Source organism: Palaemon carinicauda, chromosome 17 (genome assembly GCF_036898095.1).
Source record: "Palaemon carinicauda isolate YSFRI2023 chromosome 17, ASM3689809v2, whole genome shotgun sequence".
In the NCBI taxonomy this organism is placed as follows: Eukaryota; Metazoa; Arthropoda; class Malacostraca; order Decapoda; family Palaemonidae; genus Palaemon; species Palaemon carinicauda.
In genome coordinates this window covers 25,238,535-25,246,034 of record NC_090741.1, presented here as the reverse complement: position 1 = coordinate 25,246,034, position 7,500 = coordinate 25,238,535, and positions in this window count along the sequence as shown.

Sequence of the window (7,500 nt, the reverse complement as noted above, 5' to 3'; positions counted from 1 at the left end):
CAAGGCATCATATCCGGACTGTTATGTCCGGCTGAGGAAGGAACCAGCTTCAAAGGAGGAGACAGAGCCGAAGGAGGTCATAGTGATGGACCATGCTAAGGCTCAAGCTCTACTTTCATCCTCGATGAAAGAGAGGGGCTTCTCTAACTCAAAGGTAGCTGCATTGAGCAAGAAGCTCCCTTCCTTTGTGTCCTCTCCTGCTAGAGCCTTCCCCTTTTTACAGAAAGGGTTTGCGGCTGTACTAAAAGCAGTCAAGGCCGGCAAGCCTTGCCCCTCCCTGGAGGAGTGTAAACCCTTGTCGCTGGCCCTGCCTATGGACCACAAAGACTGGAAGGACGTCCATTTTACGTTCTCAGTTGGAAAGTTGGAGGCTGATATTTCCGGACGTCAGTTCGGCGAGGACCTCCCTAAGCTGTCTGACTTTCTTTTGCGAAGAGAGTTCGAGACAAAAGAAAGACTGGCTGCCTCAATGTCTCTTCAGACTACTCTTGAGACGATGGCAAGTGACCCCAAGGTCCATGAAATGTTCATGGTGGTGGCCCAGACTCATCTGGCCACAGTGACGAAGGACCTTTATGGCTTCGTCAAGGCGAGGAGAGCTTGTAGGGAGTTCGTGTTCACCTCGGCTACGGTGAGGCACGAGCTAAGGAAACTAATCTCCTCCAACATTTGGGGAAAAGACCTTTTCCCTACCGATTTGGTCAAAGAAGTTGTTGATAAGGCCGCCTGGGAGAATAGAAACCTTCTCCAGAAGTGGGGCCTGGCTATCAAAAGAAAGTCTTCCCCGGATGAGGGTCCTCAACCAAAGAGGAAGACTATGAGGACTAGGCTACCGTCTCGGCCAGCCAAGCCTTTTAGACAGCAACAGAAACTGCAACTGCCATTGCCTCCAGTGCCCCAGATGGTGGCACAAACCCCGACCACTTTTCAGTGGGTACCCCAGGCTGTGTCGACACAGTCCACGGCATTCACCCCAACGTTCGAAGGGCAGTCTTCTTCCTTTCGGGGAAGGGGATTCAGGGGTGGTCGTGGTCAGGGAGGCAAGACCTCAGGACGGCAGTCCAAGTGAGATGATACCGGTAGGAGGGAGACTTCTGAAATTTCGGGAACGATGGACCTTCGATCCCTGGGCCTAAAGCCTACTCAAGAATGGACTGGGCTGGAGCTGGTACAGCACTCCACCCCCGTGTCTTCGGTTTTTCCAACACTCCACCCCCTTTCTGGAGGAGTACGTTCAAGAACTGTTGGAGAAAAAGGTGATCCGAAAGGTGAAGTCCATCAAATTCCAAGGGAGGCTGTTTTGTGTTCCCAAGAAAGACTTGGAAAAGCTCAGAGTCATTCTGGACTTGTCGCCACTCAACAAGTTCATAGTGAATTGCAAATTCAAGATGCTAACACTGCAACACATAAGGACCTTACTGCCCAAGAGGGCATATTCCGTCTCTATAGACTTGTCAGACGCCTATTGGCACATTCCAATCAGCCGTCGACTCTCCCCCTACCTAGGGTTCAGGCTACAACGAAGACTATACGCCTTCAGAGCCATGCCATTCGGGCTAAACATAGCCCCAAGGATTTTCACGAAGCTTGCGAGCGTAGCTCTCAAACAATTACACCTAAAGGGAATTCAGGTAGTAGCCTACCTGGACGACTGGTTGGTGTGGGCAGCATCCGAGACAGAATGCTTGCAATTTCCAGTCAAGTAATCCAGTTCCTAGAGTACCTAGGCTTCAAGATCAACAGAAAAAAGTCTCGAATTTCTCCATCTCAAAAGTTCCAGTGGCTGGGAATCTCCTGGGATCTTTTGTCACACCGTTTCTCCATCCCGGCGAAGAAAAGGAAGGAGATAGCGGGTTCTGTCAAGAGACTTCTAGATTCCGAAAGGATATCAAGACGCGAACAGGAGAGGGTACTGGGCTCTCTTCAGTTCGCTTCGGTGACAGACCCAGTGCTAAGAGCACAGCTAAAGGATGCAACCGGAGTTTGGAGAAGGTATGCATCAAACGCGCGAAGAGATCTGACAAGACCAGTTCCGCTTCGGCTACGTACTCTTCTCAGGCCTTGGTCCCAAGCCAGACATCTAAAGAAGTCGGTTCTTCTTCAGCCACCTCCCCCGTCGGTGACGATTCACTCAGACGCCTCAAAGGAGGGATGGGGAGGTCACTCTCATCGGAAAAAAGTCCAGGGGACTTGGTCCAAGCTATTCAAGACCTTTCACATAAACTTTCTAGAAGCTATGGCAGTGCTCCTTACCTTAAAGAAAGTCTCCCCGCATCACTCGATCCACATAAGGTTGGTGATGGACAGCGAGATAGTTGTGAGATGCTTGAATCGACAAGGATCGAGGTCACCACCTCTCAACCAGGTGATGTTGGCCATTTTCCGATTGGCGGAAAAGAAGAAGTGGTACCTGTCGGCAGTTCACCTTCAAGGAGTCCGCAATGTGACAGCGGACGCTCTATCCAGGTTCACACTGATAAAGTCGGAATGGTCCTTGGACGCAGGATCATTCTCCTTCATTCTGAATCAAGTCCCAGAACTGCAGATAGACCTCTTTGCGACGAAAGACAACAAGAAGTTGCCCCTGTACGTGTCCCCGTACGAGGACCCCTTAGCGGAAGCAGTGGACGCGATGTCCCTCGACTGGAACAGATGGTCCAGGATTTATCTGTTCCCTTCTCACAACCTTCTGTTGAGGGTCTTCAAAAAACTGAGATCCTTCAAGGGGGTAGCGGCAATAGTGGCCCACAAGTGGCCGAACAGCGTGTGGTTCCCCCTGGCATTGGAACTACAGCTGAAGTTTGTACCGCTACCAGATCCAGTTCTGACCCAGCGAGTCCAGAAGTCGACTGTCTGCGCTTCATTACAGAAAATCCGGACCCTGCAGCTCATGATTTTCTCTCCCTAGCGGTGAGAAAGCGTTTCGGGATTTCGAAAGCCAGCATAGACTTCCTAGAGGAATATAAGTGCAAATCTACTAGAAGGCAATATGAGTCATCTTGGAGATAATGGGTGGCCTTTGTCAAGGCGAAGAATCCGCAGGAGATCTCGACAGACTTCTGCTTATCTTTCTTCATCCACCTCCATGGTCAAGGGTTGGCAGGTAACACAATTTCAGCGTGTAAGTCTGCTTTGAGAAGACCCATTCTATATGCCTTCCAGGTCGACCTAGGTAACGAGATCTTTAATAAAGTTCCGAAAGCCTGCGCTAGGCTCAGACCTTCAGCACCTCCAAAGCCCATTTCATGGTCTTTAGACAAAGTTCTTCATTTCGCTTCTCTGTTGAGCAATGAAGAATGTGCGTTAAAGGATTTGACACAAAAAGTTATTTTCCTATTTGCACTCGCGTCCGGGGCCAGGGTTAGTGAGATCGTAGCCCTCTCGAGAGAGGCAGGTCGTGTTCAGTTCCTGGATGGGGGAGAACTGAACCTGTTTCCGGATCCTACGTTTCTCGCCAAGAATGAGTTACCCACCAACAGGTGGGGTCCCTCGAGAATCTGCCCTTTGAAAGAAGATGCATCTCTATGTCCAGTAGAAGGCCTAAAGGTCTATCTTCATAGAACTTCAGACTTCAGGGGTGGTCAACTATTCAGGGGAGAAACATCAGGCTCAAATTTATCTCTGAATCAACTCAGAGCGAAAATCACATATTTTATTCGCAGAGCGGATCCTGACAGTACACCCACAGGTCACGATCCGAGGAAAGTTGCCTCATCCTTAAATTTCTTTAATTGTATGGATTTTGAACATCTCCGTTCATACACTGGCTGGAAGTCTTCCAGAGTGTTCTTTCGCCACTATGCGAAGCAAGTAGAGGAACTAAAGAGATCTGTGGTAGCAGTGGGTCGCGTCGTTAACCCTACTGTTTAACTCTGCGAGGAACAGTGGTTTTAATTGGGACGATTAATTCCAGGGTGAGTGTGTAGTTACATACTCTACTACAAACTAAATGAGGGCACTGAGTTGCCCATATAGACTGTTCCATGTCCAAAGGTGAACCTAGCATAAGTGCAGACATGTGTGCCGAGCGTTGCTAACGCTAATGTGATTGATTTGTAATACAGACTTTTATGACTTTGATACCTCGGTATCTTAAAAAGTGGCATTTAATGTTTTTTCTTTCAGATAAACAAGTTCTGTTTACTATCATACTTATGCTTGAAGTTTTGGGTTATCCTCTTCTTATATATATATATATATATATATATATATATATATATATATATATATATATATATATATATATATATATATATATAATTGTTGTTAACCAGTCTATTTATTGTCTGTCAATAAACTTGTTCTTGAGAACCTTGCGTCTCTTTCACCTGTGTCAATTTATTGGTATAATTGAGCATTCATTCTATGTACCTTATCTGGGATAATTCTAATAGAATTGTTCCTTTATGCAAGCTATGTTGCATTGGTTTTCCTCCTATGCGGATATAAACCTTTGTCCAATACAAGTATTGTGCGGAGAACTGGTCGATATTTCATATTGACGCAGTGGTTCTTTACAAACTATGCTTTACTTAATATAGGGTGAGACCACTATATTAGCTTGCCTGGTATTCATACATAGGTATATGTACTCTTCGAGACTTTTCCAGAGTCTAGTAGGACTCTTCCCTGTAGGGGGCAGGAAGCTCTAACATGGTTTATAGTTAGTTGAAAAGATGTATAACGGTAACATCTTAGGTCTCTAGGTCTAGTCGACCGGGAAAAATTACATCCGGGGAGTACGGCACGTTCTGAGAATCCACAGATACAGTAATGCTCTGGTATACTTCCATCAGGACGACATGGCTTGAGCCCAAAAAACGGATTTTGAGCGAAGCGAAAAATCTATTTTTGGCTGAGATGGCCATGTCGTCCTGATGGACCCGCCCTTGCCTTTCTAAGAAAGGGCTGTAGGACCCCTCCCTACATACAGTATCTGTAGCACCTCGTGTACGCTACAAGGAATACAGATGGCGCCAGGATTGGCGCCAGGCACGCTTACGAAACGGGAGATAGGGAGCCTTGGGAGCGGCTCCCCTTTTTCTTTCCCGATTTCGTTTCTTGCCAATTGCCCCCTGCGATACGTAATCTCTGTTTGGGGTGCAGATTGCCATGTGGCGTGTCAAGAATACGTCCTCTGATATGTCGCGATATCCCTTTCACGTGGGATACTCGCTCCAGGAGTTAGAATTCTGGTACCTTAAGGTAAATTCTCTGGGAATATCGCCGCAGTTGTAATATACCCTAGGAAGCTACCCTATAGGAACTTCCATCAGGACGACATGGCCATCTCACCCAAAAATAGATTTTTCGCTTCGCTCAAAATCCGTTATATATATATATATATATATATATATGTGTGTGTGTGTGTGTGTGTGTATGTGTGTGTAAATCAGGTTTTGGTAGAAGCAAACATTAAAATATAGCTATTAAAAATGATAAATTAAGGATAAGTTCATCTTTTTGCACAACTTTTCTTGATTACTGTAACGTTGTTTATTCTATTTTACTTCTGATCAGTGTTTTCAATTCCCTTTTCGCGTAATGCTGAAATAACTTGTAAAATAGAGAGAGAGAGAGAGAGAGAGAGAGAGAGAGAGAGAGAGAGAGAGAGAGAGAGAGAGAGAGAGAGAGAGAGCAATTGGAGATAAGTTAACTTGTCATAAAGCTGAGCAATGTTATTTAAATGCCATTACTCTCCGGGATTACGTTATAACGTCATAGGAGGTTATCTTGTTTCTTCTTTCTTTTCTTATATCAACCTATATGGCTGAATAACAGTAAACTTTATCTTCCTTAAATGAAAAGACAGGAATCATCAATCTACCGCTTCAAGTGTAGAAAATTGAGCATCTCCGTAATGGTTGAAAGATACAGCAGTGTATGGGGCCTTTTTTCGGAATTAGAGAAATAAAAAGGTTTTAGTTTTTAAGATTCGTCCTTCTCGGTACAAGACAAGCTCTCACACCATCATCAGCCAGCGAGGAAATATAAGTGCTCTCTTTTTTTTTTATCTAATAAGGATATAATTTACATTCAGCCAGTCAACTGAAATTGTGTGAATTATTAGTAGGATCATTCTTGTCATATATATATATATATATATATATATATATATATATATATATATATATATATATATATATATATATATATATATATATACCTATTTACACACACACAAACACACACACACACACACACACATATATATATATATATATATACATATATATATATATATATATATATATATATATATATATATATATATATATATATATGTATATATATATATATATATATATATATATATATATATATATATATATATATATATATATATATATATATATATATATATATATGCAGAAGAACCACAGGGAAAATGAAAATACGAAATATACGCTTAAGTCCTGACTAGTTGCGTGATACTTCTTCAGAGGACTGATCAGTCCTCTGAAGAAGTATCACGAAACTAGTCAGGACTTAAGCGTATATTTCGTATTTTCATTTTCCCTGTGGTTCTTCTGCATCTGAGCATCACGTTTTCCTGTGATTTTTACGCATATACAGTATATATATATATATATATATATATATATATATATATATATATATATATATATATATATATATATGTATATATATATATATATATATATATATATATATATATATATATATATATATATATACATATATGCACATATATATAAATATATTTAAATATATATATATATATATATATATATGAATATATATATACACACATATATATATATATATATATATATATATATATATATATATATATATATATATTCATTTATATGCATGTATATAATTAAATATATATATATATATATATATATATATATATATACCTATATATTTATATATATATATATATATATATATATATATATATATATATATATATATATATATATATTTATATACATATATATATATATATATATATATATATATAAATATATATTTTCATATATATATATATAAATATATATATATATATATATATATATATATATATATATATATATATATATATATATATATATATATAATCTTCACAATCTAAATATAAGTAGGTTACGATGGCGTTCGTTCTGCCTATTTGCCTCTGTCAGCATATTTTGATTATGCCTACTGCTTCGACCACAACGTCAGATGAGCTTAATACTCCTTATATTTATATGCATTTTAGATTACTATTTCTTCTAAGTAGTCATCCTCATTTTTTTCCTAAGTAATGAATGTATTATGATAACTCAAGCGTTTAGAACAAAATTGGGCCTATGTTATGTTTAAACAATTACATTTTACATGAATTTCGTTACAGTTTTATAAAGAAATGATCTTCCTTCACTTACACTAATTATTCAAAATATACTATACACTGATTATTTTGGTTTTATCAATTCTAACAATATTTTTGTTATCGATAATAGTGATTATAATATAGGATACTGATGT